The sequence below is a fragment of the Athalia rosae genome, chromosome 7, assembly GCF_917208135.1.
Source record: "Athalia rosae chromosome 7, iyAthRosa1.1, whole genome shotgun sequence".
Taxonomy (NCBI): Eukaryota; Metazoa; Arthropoda; class Insecta; order Hymenoptera; family Athaliidae; genus Athalia; species Athalia rosae.
Genome location: NC_064032.1, coordinates 7452537 through 7474798, shown reverse-complemented (window position 1 = coordinate 7474798; position 22262 = coordinate 7452537). Strand labels below are relative to the sequence as shown.

Genomic DNA, 22262 nt, shown 5'->3' with positions numbered 1-22262 from the left:
CCCAACCGGATCTGGCCCCCGAAACTATCTTTTTATATAGACTAATTAGCCCTCGCCAAAAAGGCGACATGTATTGTACTGATACCCCCGGGCATGCAGTGTACGCCCGGGGGAACATTTGTTGTAGAAAATAAACGCCTTTTATCTGTTCTTATCAGCTTAATATCTGATACGCTCCCCATTGGGGAGCCAGAATATTAATCTGATTTTTGGAAGTCGACGGAGTGTCGGGGGCTTGCTCCGGCTCTGTCACGGGTTGTCTCGGCATTGCAGTGCCGCCGTGTACGGCCCAATAATCTGAATTAAACACAATACAACATTTATTTATTTTTCTTTTTTTTATATTTTTGCAGCCGAGGCGACCCGAAACTTCCAAAAATTAGACATTTTACCGACCGACGACGCAAAACGAGAAAATTACGGACCGAGGAGCGATTTTATTACCGACGCCCAGCCACACTTACGAGACCCCCACAACAATTACTGACAGAGGGACTTACTGACTGGTAACAGGATAGGAGACTGTGCGGAGATGAAGCGGTGAGTCAGCGCCATCTTTCTTTCTTCACCTAGCGCTGTCACCCCCGGCGACAGGTGCCCGTTAGCGTGTCGTCGCCATCTTCTTTCGGAGGCGTCACGTGGTCACCTGTCAAAGGAAAAGCATGCACCCCCCCCCGTAGCAGCGTGGTCTGAAATATGGCCACGTTTTCCCATCCCGAACGCGTGACCTTGAGGATTTGTGAAGCCGCGTGAACCGGAGCGACTCTCGCCAATCAATTCGTTGATTGGGGGGAGCCGCTCTACATAGCGCGGTGGATCGATGAGCTGGGGGAGCGTAAGTCCCGCGGTCTGAAGGATAATTTATTATACCTGATGTCGCGGGATCCTTCCGTCAGCGCGTCCGTTCGCGAAGGCGGTTGAAAAGCATCTGCGTGCAAATCAGCCGTCCGGAGCGGCGGACTCGATGCGCCCCCTCGCGGGCTGCGGCCGAAGCAAGTGGCGCGAGTTGCGAGCCGAGGTGCGGCAGTCCGCGAGCCCTCCGCCCCCTCTGTCGGCGCCTGAAGGCGACAGAGGTGACACCTGCTATCGCTGTCTCTCTTCTCTATCTTCTCTCTCTTTTTTAAATGCCCGCTTTAAATGCCCACTACATCTGTCTCCGCTATTTTTCAAATTTTCATTTTCTTACTTCTGCTAATGCGCTGCTCACCACATGCTGATTCGATGCCAGTCTCGACAGTTTCTATTGTGATATTTATTTAACTGATTCTATTTATTTATTTATTTATTCGTTTATTCAAAATCCTGTTACGTACCTTCATTGTTTAGTTAGTAAGTTTTAATTGACTGATAATTTAGTAGGCTTTTTACACCTCACTTTTTTCTTTCTATTTAATTAATTGATATTGTTGACTGGGCTTTCTACACCCTATTTTACTATATAAGGCGTAGATTTAGGTATTTGACTGACTGGGCATTTTACACCCTTATTTTTATTTATTGATAATTGCAGGGCTTTTTACACCCTTTAGTGTTAGGTATTTATTTATTTATTTATTATTTTATTTATTAATTTAGACTAGGTAATTAGACCAGTTCAGTAAGTCCCTGACAAAAAACAACCAAGACACAATGACTATTCAAATAATAATTAAATTCCCATTCCCGCAGGAATTCAGGTGCCCAGAATGTTTTGAGAATAATCAAGGTAGAAGGACGGGCGGAGTGTTCAAATCGCACTCGGACCTATTAAAACACGCGAAGAAACATCACCCGGGGCACACAGTCGAACACCAGTGCGGCGTGTGTGGCTTCACCGGCGACGGGAGGTATCCTCTGAAGGCGGTGAAGGCACATCACGCCGCCGCGCATGAAAATAATAATAACCCTCCATGCGCCCCGGGAACAGGTCTGGGTGCGAGGAGAACGGGGGCAAGTGTGGCTGGTGCTAATACTTCGGGCCGAGGGAGGCTCGATAATTTTATTAATTCTAGAAACACAAATAACGAAGCCGCGACGCAGGGACGGGGTCGAGGAACAGTCGAGGCCCAGAGAGAGCAGCCGACCACCAGCGCAACAGGGGCGGCGGCTACCAGGAGAAGGGCTGCTGCCACAATACCACCGTCATCGACAGCAGCAGCCAGGCGCGGAGCGACCACCACCTCAAGCTCCGCGCCAACAACCAGGACCCCGACGACGACGCCGGCGACAACTCCGTCGCAACCAACACCCCCAGCGACGGAGGAACTTCTGCCACGGCCCAGGAGGGCCGCCCCTACACAGGCAGCAGCAACAACATCAGCAGCACCCGCTACGGTGGCACCCACCATCACCACCTCAGCAGCCGGGCCGACGAGCACCGCGGAGAGGAACCCCGATCCACCGGCGAGGGGCCCAAATAACATCTACGAGGGCCCCATGACGAGGAGCAGACGCGCCAGCAGCGTGCCGGTGGATGCCCGGCCGACCACCCGCCGGGCAGCGAGCAGCAGAGGGACAGCGGTGCCAACGCCTGGCTCCACTTCAGCGAGGGAGACCCCGGCACCGAAGACGACAACACCCACCAACACCACCAGGGGACTAGTGCCGGGGTCAGAAGAGACGGCGGCCCCACCATCCTACGCCGCCGTCACGATGGGTGCCACGAGGCCGTCGCAGGCCGACGGGGATGCCGCAGCAGCACGCAGAGGGCTGTGGCCGGCATTAAGAGCTACGTCGCTCCCGCCGGGGATGGCGGGAGGCCCCCACAGCCCTCCTACGAGGGAAAGCCGGGGCCCAGCCATCCTGTTAACCATCAGCGAAGAGCTGAGGGCCCCGGCGAGCGGACTGCTCGGATCCCCAACTTTGCCTGTGACCCTCACAACGACGACCGTCACGACTACAACATCACGGGGACCCATTACCACCTCCAGGGTCCAGGGGGGAGGCCACGAGAGGAGCGCCGCGTCACCACCACCATCACCACCAGCGGCGCGAGTCCTCCCCCCTCCGGCGGTCGTCGGCGTAGCGGGGCCATCCAGGGCGGCCCCTCCTCAGCAACAACAACAGCAGAACAGCAGCAGCAACACCAACAGCAGCACGCCGTGGCAGGAAGTTAACGGGCGGGTCCGCAGACGACATCCCAGCGGGCCCGCGTCGCCGGCCGAGGACTCGGAAGACGAGGGGACGCCGCCGCCGCCTCCTCAAGCACCAGCGAGGCCTCGACTGTCTCCCGACACCGCCCGGGCGCTCCGGAGAAGTAACAACATTAGCAGAGAATCTCCCACGACGTCGCGGCGAAGCTCAGGGCGGTTTGCAGGGAGCCGATTTTTATTTAATGACAACTGCCTGAGTAATAATAGTATCGATAGTAATAATAGTAATAGTAGTTTAACTGAAAATAATAATAGATTTAGTATTTTAACTCTAGACGGCACGCTAAATTCGGACAATGCAATTTCAGATCCGCCTGAAGCGTGTTCTACGGGAGAACGAGGTCGTCGATCATCATCCGGGGGAAATAAGAGCAATTCAAGGGGAGGGTTTTTTAACTTGCGAGGGAAGGGAACTAGGGGAGGTCGAGGGCATCGACGGGGCGCACCCGGACAAGCTGTGGGGGGTGGGAGTCTTGCCTCCACGGAGCGGGCGACCCAACCTGTGAGTAGTCACGGATCGTCTGCTGTCTCTCGCCGTTCACCGACCCCAAGGCAACAACCGCTGACGCCTGCCGATCGGTCCCGCCGCCGGCAGCCTGCCACCCGGCAAACTACGGAAGTGCTGCCGGACGAGCGGGAGTTACTGATTGGTATGGCGGAGGCGGTTGTTTGTATCGAAGAGCTGGAGGAGGCTGCAGCGCAAGCTGCAGCTTTCCTCCAAGGCCTTGGGGCAGAACGGGTGCGCGGTGAGGGGGGTAGATCGGGAGGTGGGAGTGGCGGTGGAGAGCGTAGGGGTCGTGGAGCTGGACCCGGGCGTGGTTCGAGGGATCGCCCCGATCGCCAGCAACAACATCAAAGGCAACAACAACTACCGCAACAAGAGGGACCGGAGAGGACTCTTCCGGATATACGGGATCGCGTGGCGGAGGCCGCAAGACTGCAAAAACTCTACAGGGGGAACCGCCGGCGTGCAGTCCAGGAGGTGCTTCAGGGTCCGTCCCAGCACTGTCAAGTGTCGAAGGGACGGATCATGGAGCACTTCGTGGCAATGTACAGTCCGGCGGGGAACCTGGGAGTGCGACCTCCGCCTCCCCGTTACGGGGCTCCAGACGAAGGTAGCACCGGCAGTCTGCTTCAGCCGTTCTCGGTGATGGAGGTCGACCTCCGGCTCAGGCGCATGTCCAACACTGCGCCGGGGCCGGACGGTTTGACCTACCGCGATCTGAGAGGGGCTGACCCAGACTGTCGGTTGCTCACCTCTCTATTCAACGCCTGTAGACGTCTGGAGGCGATCCCGGATATCTGGAAGTCGTCCAACACGGTCCTGATTCATAAGAAAGGCGATCGGGACGATCTCTCGAACTGGCGTCCGTTGGCCCTAGGTGACACGACTCCGAAACTCTTTGCCGCTGTTCTTGCTGACCGTCTGCTCAAGTGGACGATCCGCAATAAGCGTCTTAGCACGGCTCAGAAGGGCTTCCTGCCATGTGAGGGGTGTTTTGAACACAACTTCGTGCTGCAGGAGGTCCTGAACGACGCTCGCAGGAGGGGCCGTCAGGTGGTGGTGGCGTGGTTGGACCTGACCAACGCGTTTGGTTCGGTCCCCCACGCATCCATCCACCGTGCTCTGGAGGAGGCCGGGCTCCCACTCGCCATACGCAACATAGTGGAGAGCATGTACGATGGCTGCTCCACCCGGGTGCGCACCGTCGATGGCCTCACCGAACCTATAATTATGAATGCGGGGGTCAAGCAAGGGTGTCCGATGAGCCCTGTAGTGTTTAACCTTGCGGAGGAACCGGTCCTTCGGGCGGCCGCTTCCAGTGATGCGGGTTATACACTGCAGGGCCATCGGCACAATATATTAGCCTATGCTGACGACCTCGTTCTCATAGCCGACGCTGCTGAGGGAATGGAAGAACTTTTGAGACGAGTGGAATCAGCAGCGAACGGCATCGGGCTCCACTTCAACCCTGCAAAATGCGCGACACTACACCAGGATTGCAGGGGAACGCGCAAGGTGGTTCCGACACGATTTAGAATACAGAATACAGAAATAAGAGCCCTGGCAGCCGGTGAGTCTTATCAGCACCTCGGAGTCCCCACCGGCTTCCAAGTAAAACAAACACCGATATTGACGATCGGCGAGCTTGTCCGAGATCTCCGGGCCGTCGACGAGTCCCTTCTCACCCCTTGGCAGAAAGCCGAAACAGTCGCAACGTTCCTGCTGCCGCGACTGGGCTTTCTGCTGAGGGGAGCACACGTTGAGAAGGGACCGCTCAAGGAGGCGGATAGGCTTATTAAGAAATTAGCAAAGAAATGGATGCACCTACCCCAGAGGGCGAGCGCGGAGATTGTCTTCCTCCCTCCCAGCCGGGGGGGATGTGGGCTTCTCCCGCTCGCCGATCTGGGGGATATACTAACAATAGGGCACGCCTTCCGCCTCCTGACCGTAGAGGACGAGGTGGTGCGGGGTCTAGCCTGGTCTTCCCTGGAGGCGGCGGTCGCCAGGAGGATCGGGCGAAACCCTTCCGCCGCGGATCTGGCGACCTATCTCTCCGGTTCGCTGGAGGGAGAGTTCGCCAGAGACGGGGGGGACATCGCCTCGCTCTGGTCAAGAGCGAGAAACGCGGCGCGGCGGTCCGAGGACAAGCTCGCCGTGAAATGGAAATTTTTAGACACTCGACAAGAGCTGGTGGTGACGATGAGGGGCTCGCGCGAAAGGGAGACAACGGTATCTCCGGACTCGAGAGATCAGGTCATCCGCCGATTGCGGCTGGCAGCGGTCGAATATTATACACTAAAACTTAAACGTAAACCGGACCAGGGGAAGGTATTCCGGGTGTCGTCGCTGACGAATGTGTCAAATCACTTTCTTCGCGGCGGCAACTTTACCCGCTTTGCTGATTGGCGCTTCATCCACCGCGCCCGCCTGGACGTTCTCCCCCTTAACGGGGCGAGACGCTGGGGGGACGGTGATAAGCGTTGCCGGCGCTGCGGGGGGGGCCTGGAATCCCTTCCTCATGTCCTTTGCCACTGCCAGCCGCACTCGGCGGCTTGGCAACTGAGACACGATGCCGTTGTCGAACGAGTAGCTAAGGCTTGCCGTCTCCCAGGGACCATAAGGATTAACAAGAGAGTCGAGGGGGTCGACGGCGATCTGGGGGCTCTCCGCCCTGACATTGTGGTCAGGCACGAGCCCTCAAAGAGTATCGTCATCGTAGACGTCACCGTGCCATTTGAAAACACCTATAAGGCATTCGAAGAGGCGAGGGGCAGGAAAATTGAAAAATATAAGCCCCTCGCCGACGCCCTGCACGGTGACGGCTACAAGGTGGCGGTCTCTGCGATCGTCGTCGGCGCTCTCGGCTCGTGGGACCCAAAGAACGAGCAAGTGATAAATATGTTGAGGATAGGGAAAAAATACGCGGGGATGATGAGAAGGCTAATCGTGTCGGAAACCATCAAGTGGAGCCGCGATATATACGTAGAACACGTTTCAGGTGTGCGGCAATACAAAACTAGAGACGAAGCCCCTGCAAACGCACCTGAGCAGCCTCCCTCGGCATTATTTTAACGTGTTCTGTGTATATTTGTTTATTTATTCATCTTTTTATCTATATTTTTATCTATATTTTTATCTATATATTTACTTATTTATTTTGAAACTTATTTTAAATTCTTTGACCTAGGGCCATTGCGGCCCTACACTATTATTTTAGAAAATATTCAATCTAGGCGAGGGTCCAGATCCGGTTTTTTATTATTTGATAATTCTAAACAAGACGCTTCAAAAGCAAAATTACCCAACCGGATCTGGCCCCCGAAACTATCTTTTTATATAGACTAATTAGCCCTCGCCAAAAAGGCGACATGTATTGTACTGATACCCCCGGGCATGCAGTGTACGCCCGGGGGAACATTTGTTGGAAAAAATAAACGCCTTTTATCTGTTCTTATCAGCTTAATATCTGATACGCTCCCCATTGGGGAGCCAGAATATTAATCTGATTTTTGGAAGTCGACGGAGTGTCGGGGGCTTGCTCCGGCTCTGTCACGGGTTGTCTCGGCATTGCAGTGCCGCCGTGTACGGCCCAATAATCTGAATTAAACACAATACGACATGTATTTATTTTTCTTTATTTTATATTTTTCCAGCCGAGACGACCCGATCTTCCAAAAATCAGACTTTTACCGACCGACGCAAAACGAGAAATTACGGACCGAGGAGCGATTTTATTACCGACGCCCAGCCACACTTACGAGACCCCCACAACAATTACTGACAGAGGGACTTACTGACTGGTAACAGGATAGGAGACTGTGCGGAGATGAAGCGGTGAGTCAGCGCCATCTTTCTTTCTTCACCTAGCGCTGTCACCCCCGGCGACAGGTGCCCGTCAGCGTGTCGTCGCCATCTTCTTTCGGAGACGTCACGTGGTCACCTGTCAAAGGAAAAGCATGCACCCCCCCCGTAGCAGCGTGGTCTGAAATATGGCCACGTTTTCCCATCCCGAACGCGTGACCTTGAGGATTTGTGAAGCCGCGTGAACCGGAGCGACTCTCGCCAATCAATTCGTTGATTGGGGGGAGCCGCTCTACATAGCGCGGTGGATCGATGAGCTGGGGGAGCGTAAGTCCCGCGGTCTGAAGGATAATTTATTATACCTGATGTCGCGGGATCCTTCCGTCAGCGCGTCCGCTCGCGAAGGCGGTTGAAAAGCATCTGCGTGCAAATCAGCCGTCCGGAGCGGCGGACTCGATGCGCCCCCTCGCGGGCTGCGGCCGAAGCAAGTGGCGCGAGTTGCGAGCCGAGGTGCGGCAGTCCGCGAGCCCTCCGCCCCCTCTGTCGTCGCCCGAAGGCGGCAGAGGTGACACCTGCTATCGCTGTCTCTCTTCTCTATCTTCTCTCTCTTTTTTAAATGCCCGCTTTAAATGCCCACTACATCTGTCTCCGCTATTTTTCAAATTTTCATTTTCATACTTCTACTAATGCGCTGCTCACCATATGCTGATTCGATGCCAGTCTCGACAGTTTTCATTGTGATATTTATTTGACTAGTACTATTTATTTATTTATTTATTCGTTTATTCAAAATCCTGTTACGTACCTTCATTGTTTAGTTAGTAAGTTTTAATTGACTGATAATTTAGTAGGCTTTTTACACCTCACTTTTTAATTAATTGATATTGTTGACTGGGCTTTCTACACCCTATTTTACTATTTACTTTAGTATATAAGGCGTAGACTTAGGTAATTGACTGACTGGGCATTTTACACCCTTATTTTTATTTATTGATAATTACAGGGCCTTTTACACCCTTTAGTGTTAGGTACTTATTTATTTATTTATTATCTTATTTATTCATTTAGACTAGGTAATTAGACCAGTTCAGTAAGTCCCTGACAAAAATAACAGACAAAATGACTATTCAAATTATAATTCAATTCCCGTTTCCACAAGAATTTAGGTGCCCGGAGTGTTACGCAAATAATCAAGGTAGAAGGACGGGCGGTGTATTCAAATCGCACTCGGACCTATTAAAACATGCGAAGAAACATCACCCGGGGCATACTGTTGAACACCAGTGCGGCGTGTGTGGCTTCACCGGCGATGGGAGATATCCTCTGAAGGCGGTGAAGGCACATCACGCCGCCGTGCATGAAAATAATAATAATCCTCCATGCGCCCCGGGAACAGGTCTGGGTGCGAGGAGAACAACGGGGGCTAGTGTGGCTGGATCTAATACTTCGGGCCGAGGGAGGCTCGATAATTTTATTAATTCTAGAACTACGAGTAACGAAGCCGCGACGCAGGGACGGGGTCGAGGAACAGTCGAGGCCCAGAGAGAGCAGCCGACCACCAGCGCATCAGGGGCGGCGGTTACCAGGAGAAGGGCTGCTGCTACATTACCACCGTCATCGACAGCAGCAGCCAGGCGCGGAGCGACCACCACCTCAAGCTCCGCGCCAACAATCAGGACCCCGACGACGACGCCGGCGACAACTCCGTCGCAACCAACACCCCCAGCGACGGAGGAACTTCTGCCACGGCCCAGGAGGGCCGCCCCTACACAGGCAGCAGCAACGACATCAGCAGCACCCGCTACGGTGGCACCCACCATCACCACCTCAGCAGCCGGGCCGACGAGCACCGCGGAGAGGAACCCCGATCCACCGGCGAGGGGCCCAAACAACATCTATGAGGGCCCCATGACGAGAAGCAGACGCGCCAGCAGCGTGCCGGTGGATGCCCGGCCGACCACCCGCCGGGCAGCGATTAGCAGAGGGACAGCGGTGCCAACGCCTGGCTCCACTTCAGCGAGGGAGACCCCGGCACCGAAGACGACAACACCCACCAACACCACCAGGGGACTAGTGCCGGGGTCAGAAGAGACGGCGGCCCCACCATCCTATGCCGCCGTCACGATGGGTGCCACGAGGCCGTCGCAGGCCGACGGGGATGCCGCAGCAGCACGCAGAGGGCTGTGGCCGGCATTAAGAGCGACGTCGCTCCCGCCGGGGATGGCGGGAGGCCCCCACAGCCCTCCTACGAGGGAAAGCCGGGGCCCAGCCATCCTGTTGACCATCAGCGAAGAGCTGAGGGCCCCGGCGAGCGGACTGCTCGGATCCCCAACTTTGCCTGTGACCCTCACAACGACGACCGTCACGACAACGACATCGAAGGGACCCATCACCACCTCCAGGGTCCAGGGGGGAGGCAACGAGAGGAGCGCCGCATCACCACCACCACCATCACCACCAGCGGCGCGAGTCCTCCCCCCTCCGGCGGTCGTCGGCGTAGCGGGGCCATCCAGGGCGGTCCCTCCTCAACAACAGCAACAGCGCAACAACAGCAGCAACACCAACAGCAGCACGCCGTGGCAGGAAGTTAACGGGCGGGTCCGCAGACGACATCCCAGCGGGCCCGCGTCGCCGGCCGAGGACTCGGAAGACGAGGGGACGCCGCCGCCACCTCCTCAAGCACCAGCGAGGCCTCGACTGTCTCCCGACACCGCCCGGGCACTCCGGAGGAGTAATAACACGAGTAGGGAGTCCCCCACGACGTCGCGGCGAAGCTCAGGGCGGTTTGCAGGGAGCCGATTTTTATTTAATGACAACTGCCTGAGTAACGATAGTATAAACGATAATAATAATAGTAGCTTGATTGAAAATAACAATAGATTTAGTATTTTAACTCTTGACGGCACGCTTAACTTAGACAATGCAATTTCAGATCCGCCTGAAGCGTGCTCTACGGGAGAACGAGGTCGTCGATCATCATCCGGGGGAAATAAGAGTAATTCAAGGGGAGGGTTTTTCAACTTGCGAGGGAAGGGAATTAGGGGAGGTCGAGGGCATCGACGGGGCGCACCCGGACAAGCTGTGGGGGGTGGGAGTCTTGCCTCCACGGAGCGGGCGACCCAACCTGTGAGTAGTCACGGATCGTCTGCTGTCTCTCGCCGTTCACCGACCCCAAGGCGACAACCGCTGACGCCTGCCGATCAGTCCCGCCGCCGGCAGCCTGCCACCCGGCAAACTACGGAAGTGCTGCCGGACGAGCGGGAGTTACTGATTGGTATGGCGGAGGCGGTTGTTTGTATCGAAGAGCTGGAGGAGGCTGCGGCGCAAGCTGCAGCTTTCCTCCAAGGCCTTGGGGCGGAACGGGTGCGCGGTGAGGGGGGTAGATCGGGAGGTGGGAGTGGCGGTGGAGAGCGTAGGGGTCGTGGAGCTGGACCCGGGCGTGGTTCGAGGGATCGCCCCGATCGCCAGCAACAACAAAATCAGCAACAACAACAGCAACAACAAGAGGGACCGGAGAGGACTCTTCCGGATATACGGGATCGCGTGGCGGAGGCCGCTAGAATTCAAAAACTCTACAGGGGGAACCGCCGGCGTGCAGTCCAGGAGGTGCTTCAGGGTCCGTCCCAGCACTGTCAAGTGTCGAAGGGGCGGATCATGGAGCACTTCGTGGCAATGTACAGTCCGGCGGGGAACCTGGGAGTGCGACCTCCGCCTCCCCGTTACGGGGCTCCAGACGAGGGTAGCACCGGCAGTCTGCTTCAGCCGTTCTCGGTGATGGAGGTCGACCTCCGGCTCAGGCGCATGTCCAACACTGCGCCGGGGCCGGACGGTTTGACCTACCGCGATCTGAGAGGGGCTGACCCAGACTGTCGGTTGCTCACCTCTCTATTCAACGCCTGTAGACGTCTGGAGGCGATCCCGGATATCTGGAAGTCGTCCAACACGGTCCTGATACATAAGAAAGGCGATCGGGACGATCTCTCGAACTGGCGTCCGTTGGCCCTAGGTGACACGACGCCGAAACTCTTTGCCGCTGTTCTTGCTGACCGTCTGCTCAAGTGGACGATCCGCAATAAGCGTCTTAGTACGGCTCAGAAGGGCTTCCTGCCATGTGAGGGGTGTTTCGAACACAACTTCGTGCTGCAGGAAGTCCTGAACGACGCTCGCAGGAGGGGCCGTCAGGTGGTGGTGGCGTGGTTGGACCTGACCAACGCGTTTGGTTCGGTCCCCCACGCATCCATCCACCGTGCTCTGGAGGAGGCTGGGCTCCCACTCGCCATACGCAACATAGTGGAGAGCATGTACGATGGCTGCTCCACCCGGGTGCGCACCGTCGATGGCCTCACCGACCCTATAATTATGAATGCGGGGGTCAAGCAAGGGTGTCCGATGAGCCCTGTAGTGTTTAACCTTGCGGAGGAACCGGTCCTTCGGGCGGCCGCTTCCAGTGATGCAGGTTACACACTGCAGGGCCATCGGCACAACATATTAGCCTATGCTGACGACCTCGTTCTCATAGCCGACGCTGCTGAGGGAATGGAAGAACTTTTGAGACGAGTGGAATCAGCAGCGAACGGCATCGGGCTCCACTTCAACCCTGCAAAATGCGCCAGTTTACACCAGGATTGCAGGGGAACGCGCAAGGTGGTTCCGACACGATTTAGAATACAAGGAACGGAGATAAGAGCCCTGGCAGCCGGTGAGTCTTATCAGCACCTCGGAGTCCCCACCGGCTTCCAAATTAAACAAACACCTATATTGACGATCGACGAGCTTGTCCGAGATCTCCGGGCCGTCGACGAGTCCCTTCTCACCCCTTGGCAGAAAGCCGAAACAGTCGCAACGTTCCTGTTGCCGCGACTGGGCTTTCTGCTGAGGGGAGCACACGTTGAGAAGGGACCGCTCAAGGAGGCGGATAGGCTTATTAAAAAATTAGCGAAAAAATGGTTGCACCTACCCCAGAGGGCGAGCGCGGAGATTGTCTTCCTCCCTCCCAGCCGGGGGGGATGTGGGCTTCTCCCGCTCGCCGATCTGGGGGATATATTAACGATAGGGCACGCCTTCCGCCTCCTGACCGTAGAGGACGAGGTGGTGCGGGGTCTAGCCTGGTCTTCCCTGGAGGCGGCTGTCGCCAGGAGGATCGGGCGAAACCCTTCCGCCGCGGATCTGGCGACCTATCTCTCCGGTTCGCTGGAGGGAGAGTTCGCCAGAGACGGGGGGGACATCGCCTCGCTCTGGTCAAGAGCTAGAAACGCGGCGCGGCGGTCCGAGGACAAGCTCGCCGTGAAATGGAAATTTTTAGAAACCCGACAAGAGCTGGTGGTGACGATGAGGGGCTCGCGCGAAAGGGAGACAACGGTATCTCCGGACTCGAGAGATCAGGTCATCCGCCGATTGCGGCTGGCAGCGGTCGAATATTATCAACTAAAACTAAAACGAAAACCGGACCAGGGGAAGGTATTCCGGGTGTCGTCGCTGACGAATGTGTCAAACCACTTTCTTCGCGGCGGCAACTTTACCCGCTTCGCCGATTGGCGCTTCATCCACCGCGCCCGCCTGGACGTTCTCCCCCTTAACGGGGCGAGACGCTGGGGGGACGGTGATAAGCGTTGCCGGCGCTGCGGGGGGGGCCTGGAATCCCTTCCTCATGTCCTTTGCCACTGCCAGCCGCACTCGGCGGCTTGGCAACTGAGACACGATGCCGTTGTCGAACGAGTAGCTAAGGCTTGCCGTCTCCCAGGGACTATGAGGATTAACAAGAGAGTCGAGGGGGTCGACGGCGATCTGGGGGCTCTCCGCCCTGACATTGTGGTCAGGCACGAGCCCTCAAAGAGTATCGTCATCGTAGACGTCACCGTGCCATTCGAGAACACCTACGCGGCATTTGAAGAGGCGAGGGGCAGGAAGATCGAAAAATATAAGCCCCTCGCCGACGCCCTGCACGGTGACGGCTACAAGGTGGCGGTCTCTGCGATCGTCGTCGGCGCTCTCGGCTCGTGGGACCCGAAGAACGAGATGGTTTTAAACATGCTTAGAATAGGGAAAAAATACGCGGGGATGATGAGAAGGCTAATCGTGTCGGAAACCATCAAGTGGAGCCGCGATATATACGTAGAACACGTTTCAGGTGTGCGGCAATACAAAACTAGAGACGAAGCCCCTGCAAACGCACCTGAGCAGCCTCCCTCGGCATTATTTTAACGTGTTTTATGTATATTTGTTTATTTATTTATCTTTTTATTCATCTTTTTATCTATATTTTTATCTATATTTTTATCTATATTTTTATCTATATATTTACTTATTTATTTTGAAACCTATTTTAAATTCTTTGACCTAGGGCCATTGCGGCCCTACACTATTATTTTTAGAAACTATTCAATCTAGGCGAGGGTCCAGATCCGGTTTTTTTATTATTTGACAATTCTAAACAAGACGCTTTAAAAGCAAAATTACCCAACCGGATCTGGCCCCCGAAATGACTAAATTATTTGAAAATTAGCCCTCGCCAAAAAGGCGACAAGTATTGTACTGATACCCCCGGGCATGCAGTGTACGCCCGGGGGAACATTTGTTGTAGAAAATAAACGCCTTTTATCTGTTCTTATCAGCTTAATATCTGATACGCTCCCTATTGGGGAGCCAGAATATTAATCTGATTTTTGGAAGTCGACGGAGTGTCGGGGGCTTGCTCCGGCTCTGTCACGGGTTGTCTCGGCATTGCAGTGCCGCCGTGTACGGCCCAATAATCTCTAATTAAACACAAACATCACTTTTATTTATTTTTCTTTTTTTTATATTTTTGCAGCCGAGGCGACCCGATCTTCCAAAAATCAGATATTTGACCGACCGACGCAAAACGAGAAAATTACGGACCGAGGAGCGATTTTATTACCGACGCCCAGCCACACTTACGAGACCCCCACAACAATTACTGACAGAGGGACTTACTGACTGGTAACAGGATAGGAGACTGTGCGGAGATGAAGCGGTGAGTCAGCGCCATCTTTCTTTCTTCACCTAGCGCTGTCACCCCCGGCGACAGGTGCCGTTAGCGTGTCGTCGACATCTTCTTTCGGAGGCGTCACGTGGTCACCTGTCAAAGGAAAAGCATGCACCCCCCCCCCCGTAGCAGCGTGGTCTGAAATTATGGCCACGTTTTCCCATCCCGAACGCGTGACCTTGAGGATTTGTGAAGCCGCGTGAACCGGAGCGACTCTCGCCAATCAATTCGTTGATTGGGGGGAGCCGCTCTACATAGCGCGGTGGATCGATGAGCTGGGGGAGCGTAAGTCCCGCGGTCTGAAGGATAATTTATTATACCCGATGTCGCGGGATCCTTCCGTCAGCGCGTCCGCTCGCAAAGGCGGTTGAAAAGCATCTGCGTGCAAATCAGCCGTCCGGAGCGGCGGACTCGATGCGCCCCCTCGCGGGCTGCGGCCGAAGCAAGTGACGCGAGTTGCGAGCCGAGGTGCGGCAGTCCGCGAGCCCTCCGCCCCCTCTGTCGTCGCCCGAAGGCGGCAGAGGTGACACCTGCTATCGCTATCTCTCTTCTCTATCTTCTCTCTCTTTTTTAAATGCCCGCTTTAAATGCCCACTACAGCTGTCTCCGCTATTTTTCAAATTTTCAATTTCATACTTCTGCTAATGCGCTGCTCACCATATGCTGATTCGATGCCAGTCTCGACAGTTTTTATTGTGATATTTATTCGACTTATTCTATTTATTTATTTATTTATTCGTTTATGTATTATCCTGTTACGTTACCTTCATTGTTTAGTTAGTAAGTTTTAATTGACTGATAATTTAGTAGGCTTTTTTTACACCTCACTTTTTAATTAATTGATATTGTTGACTGGGCTTTCTACACCCTATTTTACTATTTACTTTAGTATATAAGGCGTAGATTTAGGTATTCGACTGACTGGGCATTTTACACCCTCATTTTTATTTATTGATAATTGCAGGGCTTTTTACACCCTTTAGTGTTAGGTATTTATTTATTTATTTATTAATTTATTTATTGATTTAGACTAGGTAATTAGACCAGCTCAGTAAGTCCCTGACAAAAAAACAACAGACAAAATGACAATTCAAATAATAATTAAATTTCCGTTCCCGCAAGAATTTAGATGCCCAGAATGCTTTGAAAATAATCAAGGGCGAAGGACGGGCGGAGTGTTCAAATCGCACTCGGACCTGCTAAAACACGCTAAGAAACATCACCCGGGGCACACAGTTGAACACCAGTGCGGCGTGTGTGGCTTCACCGGCGATGGGAGGTATCCTCTGAAGGCGGTGAAGGCACATCACGCCGCCGCGCATGATAATAACAATAACCCTCCATGCGCCCCGGGGACAGGTCTGGGTGCGAGGAGAACGGGGGCAAGTGTGGCTGGTGCTAATACTTCGGGCCGAGGGAGGCTCGATAATTTTATTAATTCTAGAGAGACAAGAGACGAAGCCGCGACGCAGGGGCGGGGTCGAGGAATAGTCGAGGTCGGGAGAGAGCAGCCGACCACCAGCGCAACAGGGGCGGCGGCTACCAGGAGAAGGGCTGCTGCCACAATACCACCACCATCGACAGCAGCAGCCAGGCGCGGAGCGACCACCACCTCAAGCTCCGCGCCAACAACCAGGACCCCGACGACGACGCCGGCGACAACTCCGTCGCAACCAACACCCCCAGCGACGGAGGAACTTCTGCCACGGCCCAGGAGGGCCGCCCCCACGCAGACAGCAGCAACAACATCAGCAGCACCCGCTACGGTGGCACCCACCATCACCACCTCAGCAGCCGGGCCGACGAGCACCGCGGAGAGGAACCCCGATCCACCGGCGAGGGGCCCAAACAACATCTATGAGGGCCCCATGACGAGAAGCAGACGCGCCAGCAGCGTGCCGGTGGATGCCCGGCCGACCACCCGCCGGGCAGCAAGCAGCAGAGGGGCAGCGGTGCCAACGCCTGGCTCCACTTCAGCGAGGGAGACCCCGGCACCGAAGACGACTACACCCACCAACACCACCAGGGGACTAGTGCCGGGGTCAGAAGAGACGGCGGCCCCACCATCCTATGCCGCCGTCACGATGGGTGCCACGAGGCCGTCGCAGGCCGACGGGGATGCCGCAGCAGCACGCAGAGGGCTGTGGCCGGCATTAAGAGCAGCGTCGCTCCCGCCGGGGATGGCGGGAGGCCCCCACAGCCCTCCTACGAGGGAAAGCCGGGGCCCAGCCATCCTGTTAACCATCAGCGAAGAGCTGAGGGCCCCGGCGAGCGGACTGCTCGGATCCCCAACTTTGCCTGTGACCCTCACAACGACGACCGTCACGACTACAACATCACGGGGACCCATTACCACCTCCAGGGTCCAGGGGGGAGGCCACGAGAGGAGCGCCGCGTCACCACCATCACCACCAGCGGCGCGAGTCCTCCCCCCTCCGGCGGTCGTCGGCGTAGCGGGGCCATCCAGGGCGGTCCCTCCTCAGCAACAGCAACAGCGCAACAACAGCAGCAACACCAACAGCAGCACGCCGTGGCAGGAAGTTAACGGGCGGGTCCGCAGACGACATCCCAGCGGGCCCGCGTCGCCGGCCGAGGACTCGGAAGACGAGGGGACGCCGCCGCCACCTCCTCAAGCACCAGCGAGGCCTCGACTGTCTCCCGACACCGCCCGGGCGCTCCGGAGGAGTAACAACACGAGTAGAGAGTCCCCCACGACGTCGCGGCGAAGCTCAGGGCGGTTTGCAGGGAGCCGATTTTTATTTAATGACAACTGCCTGAGTAACAATAGTATAGACAATAATAATAGTAGCATAATTGAAAATAATAGATTTAGTATTTTAACTCTTGACGGCACGCTTAACTTAGACAACGCAATTTCAGATCCGCCTGAAGCGTGTTCTACGGGAGAACGAGGTCGTCGATCATCATCCGGGGGAAATAAGAGCAATTCAAGGGGAGGGTTTTTCAACTTGCGAGGGAAGGGAATTAGGGGAGGTCGAGGGCATCGACGGGGCGCGCCCGGACAAGCTGTGGGGGGTGGGAGTCTTGCCTCCACGGAGCGGGCGACCCAACCTGTGAGTAGTCACGGATCGTCTGCTGTCTCTCGCCGTTCACCGACCCCAAGGCAACAACCGCTGACGCCTGCCGATCAGTCCCGCCGCCGTCAGCCTGCCACCCGGCAAAATACGGAAGTGCTGCCGGACGAGCGGGAGTTACTGATTGGTATGGCTGAGGCGGTTGTTTGTATCGAAGAGCTGGAGGAGGCTGCAGCGCAAGCTGCAGCTTTCCTCCAAGGCCTTGGGGCAGAACGGGTGCGCGGTGAGGGGGGTAGATCGGGAGGTGGGAGTGGCGGTGGAGAGCGTAGGGGTCGTGGAGCTGGACCCGGGCGTGGTTCGAGGGATCGCCCCGATCGCCAGCAACAACAAAATAGGCAACAACAACTACCGCAACAAGAGGGACCGGAGAGGACTCTTCCGGATATACGGGATCGCGTGGCGGAGGCCGCTAGAATTCAAAAACTCTACAGGGGGAACCGCCGGCGTGCAGTCCAGGAGGTGCTTCAGGGTCCGTCCCAGCACTGTCAAGTGTCGAAGGGACGGATCATGGAGCACTTCGTGGCAATGTACAGTCCGGCGGGGAACCTGGGAGTGCGACCTCCGCCTCCCCGTTACGGGGCTCCAGACGAGGGTAGCACCGGCAGTCTGCTTCAGCCGTTCTCGGTGATGGAGGTCGACCTCCGGCTCAGGCGCATGTCCAACACTGCGCCGGGGCCGGACGGTTTGACCTACCGGGATCTGAGAGGGGCTGACCCAGACTGTCGGTTGCTCACCTCTCTATTCAACGCCTGTAGACGTCTGGAGGCGATCCCGGATATCTGGAAGTCGTCCAACACGGTCCTGATACATAAGAAAGGCGATCGGGACGATCTCTCGAACTGGCGTCCGTTGGCCCTAGGTGACACGACGCCGAAACTCTTTGCCGCTGTTCTTGCTGACCGTCTGCTCAAGTGGACGATCCGCAATAAGCGTCTTAGCACGGCTCAGAAGGGCTTCCTGCCATGTGAGGGGTGTTTTGAACACAACTTCGTGCTGCAGGAGGTCCTGAACGACGCTCGCAGGAGGGGCCGTCAGGTGGTGGTGGCGTGGTTGGACCTGACCAACGCGTTCGGTTCGGTCCCCCACGCATCCATCCACCGTGCTCTGGAGGAGGCCGGGCTCCCACTCGCCATACGCAACATAGTGGAGAGCATGTATGATGGCTGCTCCACCCGGGTGCGCACCGCCGATGGCCTCACCGACCCTATAATAATGAATGCGGGGGTCAAGCAAGGGTGTCCGATGAGCCCTGTAGTGTTTAACCTTGCGGAGGAACCGGTCCTTCGGGCGGCCGCTTCCAGTGATGCAGGTTATACACTGCAGGGCCATCGGCACAACATATTAGCCTATGCTGACGACCTCGTTCTCATAGCCGACGCTGCTGAGGGAATGGAAGAACTTTTGAGACGAGTGGAATCAGCAGCGAACGGCATCGGGCTCCACTTCAACCCTGCAAAATGCGCCAGTTTACACCAGGATTGCAGGGGAACGCGCAAGGTGGTTCCGACACGATTTAGAATACAAGGAACGGAGATAAGAGCCCTGGCAGCCGGTGAGTCTTATCAGCACCTCGGAGTCCCCACCGGCTTCCAAATTAAACAAACACCGCTTTTGACGATCGGCGAGCTTGTCCGAGATCTCCGGGCCGTCGACGAGTCCCTTCTCACCCCTTGGCAGAAAGCCGAAACAGTCGCGACATTCTTGTTGCCGCGACTGGGCTTTCTGCTGAGGGGAGCACACGTTGAGAAGGGACCGCTCAAGGAGGCGGATAGGCTTATTAAAAGATTAGCAAAAAAATGGATGCACCTACCCCAGAGGGCGAGCGCGGAGATTGTCTTCCTCCCTCCCAGCCGGGGGGGATGTGGGCTTCTCCCGCTCGCCGATCTGGGGGATATACTAACGATAGGGCACGCCTTCCGCCTCCTGACCGTAGAGGACGAGGTGGTGCGGGGTCTAGCCTGGTCTTCCCTGGAGGCGGCTGTCGCCAGGAAGATCGGGCGAAACCCTTCCGCCGCGGATCTGGCGACCTATCTCTCCGGTTCGCTGGAGGGAGAGTTCGCCAGAGACGGGGGGGACATCGCCTCGCTCTGGTCAAGAGCGAGAAACGCGGCGCGGCGGTCCGAGGACAGGCTCGCCGTGAAATGGAAATTTTTAGAAACCCGACAAGAGCTGGTGGTGACGATGAGGGGCTCGCGCGAAAGGGAGACAACGGTATCTCCGGACTCACGTGACCAGGTCATCCGCCGATTGCGGCTGGCAGCGGTCGAATATTATACATTAAAACTTAAACGAAAGCCGGACCAGGGGAAGGTATTCCGGGTGTCGTCGCTGACGAATGTGTCAAATCACTTTCTTCGCGGCGGCAACTTTACCCGCTTCGCCGATTGGCGCTTCATCCACCGCGCCCGCCTGGACGTTCTCCCCCTTAACGGGGCGAGACGCTGGGGGGACGGTGATAAGCGTTGCCGGCGCTGCGGGGGGGGCCTGGAATCCCTTCCTCATGTCCTTTGCCACTGCCAGCCGCACTCGGCGGCTTGGCAACTGAGACATGATGCCGTTGTCGAACGAGTAGCTAAGGCTTGCCGTCTCCCAGGGACCATAAGGGTAAATAAGAGAGTCGAGGGGGTCGACGGCGATCTGGGGGCTCTCCGCCCTGACATTGTGGTCAGGCACGAGCCCTCAAAGAGTATCGTCATCGTAGACGTCACCGTGCCATTTGAAAATACATACAAAGCATTCGAGGAGGCGAGGGGCAGAAAGATCGAGAAGTATAAGCCCCTCGCCGACGCCCTGCACGGTGACGGCTACAGGGTGGCGGTCTCTGCGATCGTCGTCGGCGCTCTCGGCTCGTGGGACCCAAAGAACGAGATGGTTTTAAACATGCTTAGGATAGGGAAAAAATATGCTGGACTAATGAGAAGATTAATCGTGTCGGAAACCATCAAGTGGAGCCGCGATATATACGTAGAACACGTTTCAGGTGTGCGGCAGTACAAAACTAGAGACGAAGCCCCTGCAAACGCACCTGAGCAGCCTCCCTCGGCATTATTTTAACGTGTTCTGTGTATATTTGTCTATTTATCCATCTTTTTATTTATATTTTTATTTATTTATCTATTTATTTACTTTTAAACCTATTTTAAACTTTCGACTTAGGGCCATTGCGGCCCTACACTACTATTTTTAAAAACTATTCAATTTAGGCGAGGGTCCAGATCCGGTTTTTTATTATTTGACAATTTGAAACATGACGCTTCGAAAGCAAAAGTACCCAACCGGATCTGGCCCCCGAAACTATCTTTTTATATAGACTAATTAGCCCTCGCCAAAAAGGCGACAAGTATTGTACCGATACCCCCGGGCATGCAGTGTACGCCCGGGGGAACATTTGTTGGAAAAAATAAACGCCTTTTATCTGTTCTTATCAGCTTAATATCTGATACGCTCCCCATTGGGGAGCCAGAATATTAATCTGATTTTTGGAAGTCGACGGAGTGTCGGGGGCTTGCTCCGGCTCTGTCACGGGTTGTCTCGGCATTGCAGTGCCGCCGTGTACGGCCCAATAATCTCTAATTAAACACAATACATCATTTATTTATTTCTCTTTTTTTTATATTTTTCCAGCCGAGACGACCCGATCTTCCAAAAATCAGACTTTTACCGACCGACGACGAAATTGACGAGAAAACGGACCGAGGAGCAATTTTAATACCGACGCCCAGCCACACTTACGAGACCCCCACAACAATTACTGACAGAGGGACTTACTGACTGGTAACAGGATAGGAGACTGTGCGGAGATGAAGCGGTGAGTCAGCGCCATCTTTCTTTCTTCACCTAGCGCTGTCACCCCCGGCGACAGGTGCCGTCAGCGTGTCGTCGCCATCTTCTTTCGGAGGCGTCACGTGGTCACCTGTCAAAGGAAAAGCATGCACCCCCCCCCGTAGCAGCGTGGTCTGAAATTATGGCCACGTTTTCCCATCCCGAACGCGTGACCTTGAGGATTTGTGAAGCCGCGTGAACCGGAGCGACTCTCGCCAATCAATTCGTTGATTGGGGGGAGCCGCTCTACATAGCGCGGTGGATCGATGAGCTGGGGGAGCGTAAGTCCCGCGGTCTGAAGGATAATTTATTATACCTGATGTCGCGGGATCCTTCCGTCAGCGCGTCCGCTCGCGAAGGCGGTTGAAAGGCATCTGCGTGCAAATCAGCCGTCCGGAGCGGCGGACTCGATGCGCCCCCTCGCGGGCTGCGGCCGAAGCAAGTGGCGCGAGTTGCGAGCCGAGGTGCGGCAGTCCGCGAGCCCTCCGCCCCCTCTGTCGGCGCCCGAAGGCGACAGAGGTGACACCTACTATCGCTGTCTCTCTTCTCTATCTTCTCTCTCTTTTTTAAATGCCCGCTTTAAATGCCCACTACAGCTGTCTCCGCTATTTTTCAAATTTTCATTTTCTTACTTCTGCTAATGCGCTACTCACCACATGCTGATTCGATGCCAGTCTCGACAGTTTTTATTGTGATATTTATTTGACTAGTACTATTTATTTATTTATTTATTCGTTTATCTATTATCCTGTTACGTTACCTTCATTGTTTAGTTAGTAAGTTTTAATTGACTGATAATTTAGTAGGCTTTTTACACCTCACTTTTTAATTAATTTATATTGTTGACTGGGCTTTCTACACCCTATTTTCTATTTACTTTAGTATATAAGGCGTAGATTTAGGTA

The 22262-nt window shown here is 55.3% G+C and overlaps 4 non-coding genes across 4 annotated transcripts; all 4 read left to right on the top strand.

The window, feature by feature from the left end:
• Nucleotides 1–114: 114 nt before the first annotated feature.
• On the top strand, nucleotides 115–298 carry LOC125501971. The gene has a single exon (XR_007279718.1). It is a non-coding gene; the product is annotated as a U2 spliceosomal RNA (small nuclear RNA).
• Nucleotides 299–7050: 6752 nt separating this feature from the next.
• LOC125501975 lies at nucleotides 7051–7234 on the top strand. Its single transcript, XR_007279722.1, has one exon. It is a non-coding gene; the product is annotated as a U2 spliceosomal RNA (small nuclear RNA).
• Nucleotides 7235–14004: 6770 nt separating this feature from the next.
• On the top strand, nucleotides 14005–14188 carry LOC112694856. Its single transcript, XR_003150223.2, has one exon. It is a non-coding gene; the product is annotated as a U2 spliceosomal RNA (small nuclear RNA).
• A 6731-nt stretch (nucleotides 14189–20919) lies between these two features.
• On the top strand, nucleotides 20920–21103 carry LOC125501973. Its single transcript, XR_007279720.1, has one exon. It is a non-coding gene; the product is annotated as a U2 spliceosomal RNA (small nuclear RNA).
• Nucleotides 21104–22262: the final 1159 nt, after the last annotated feature.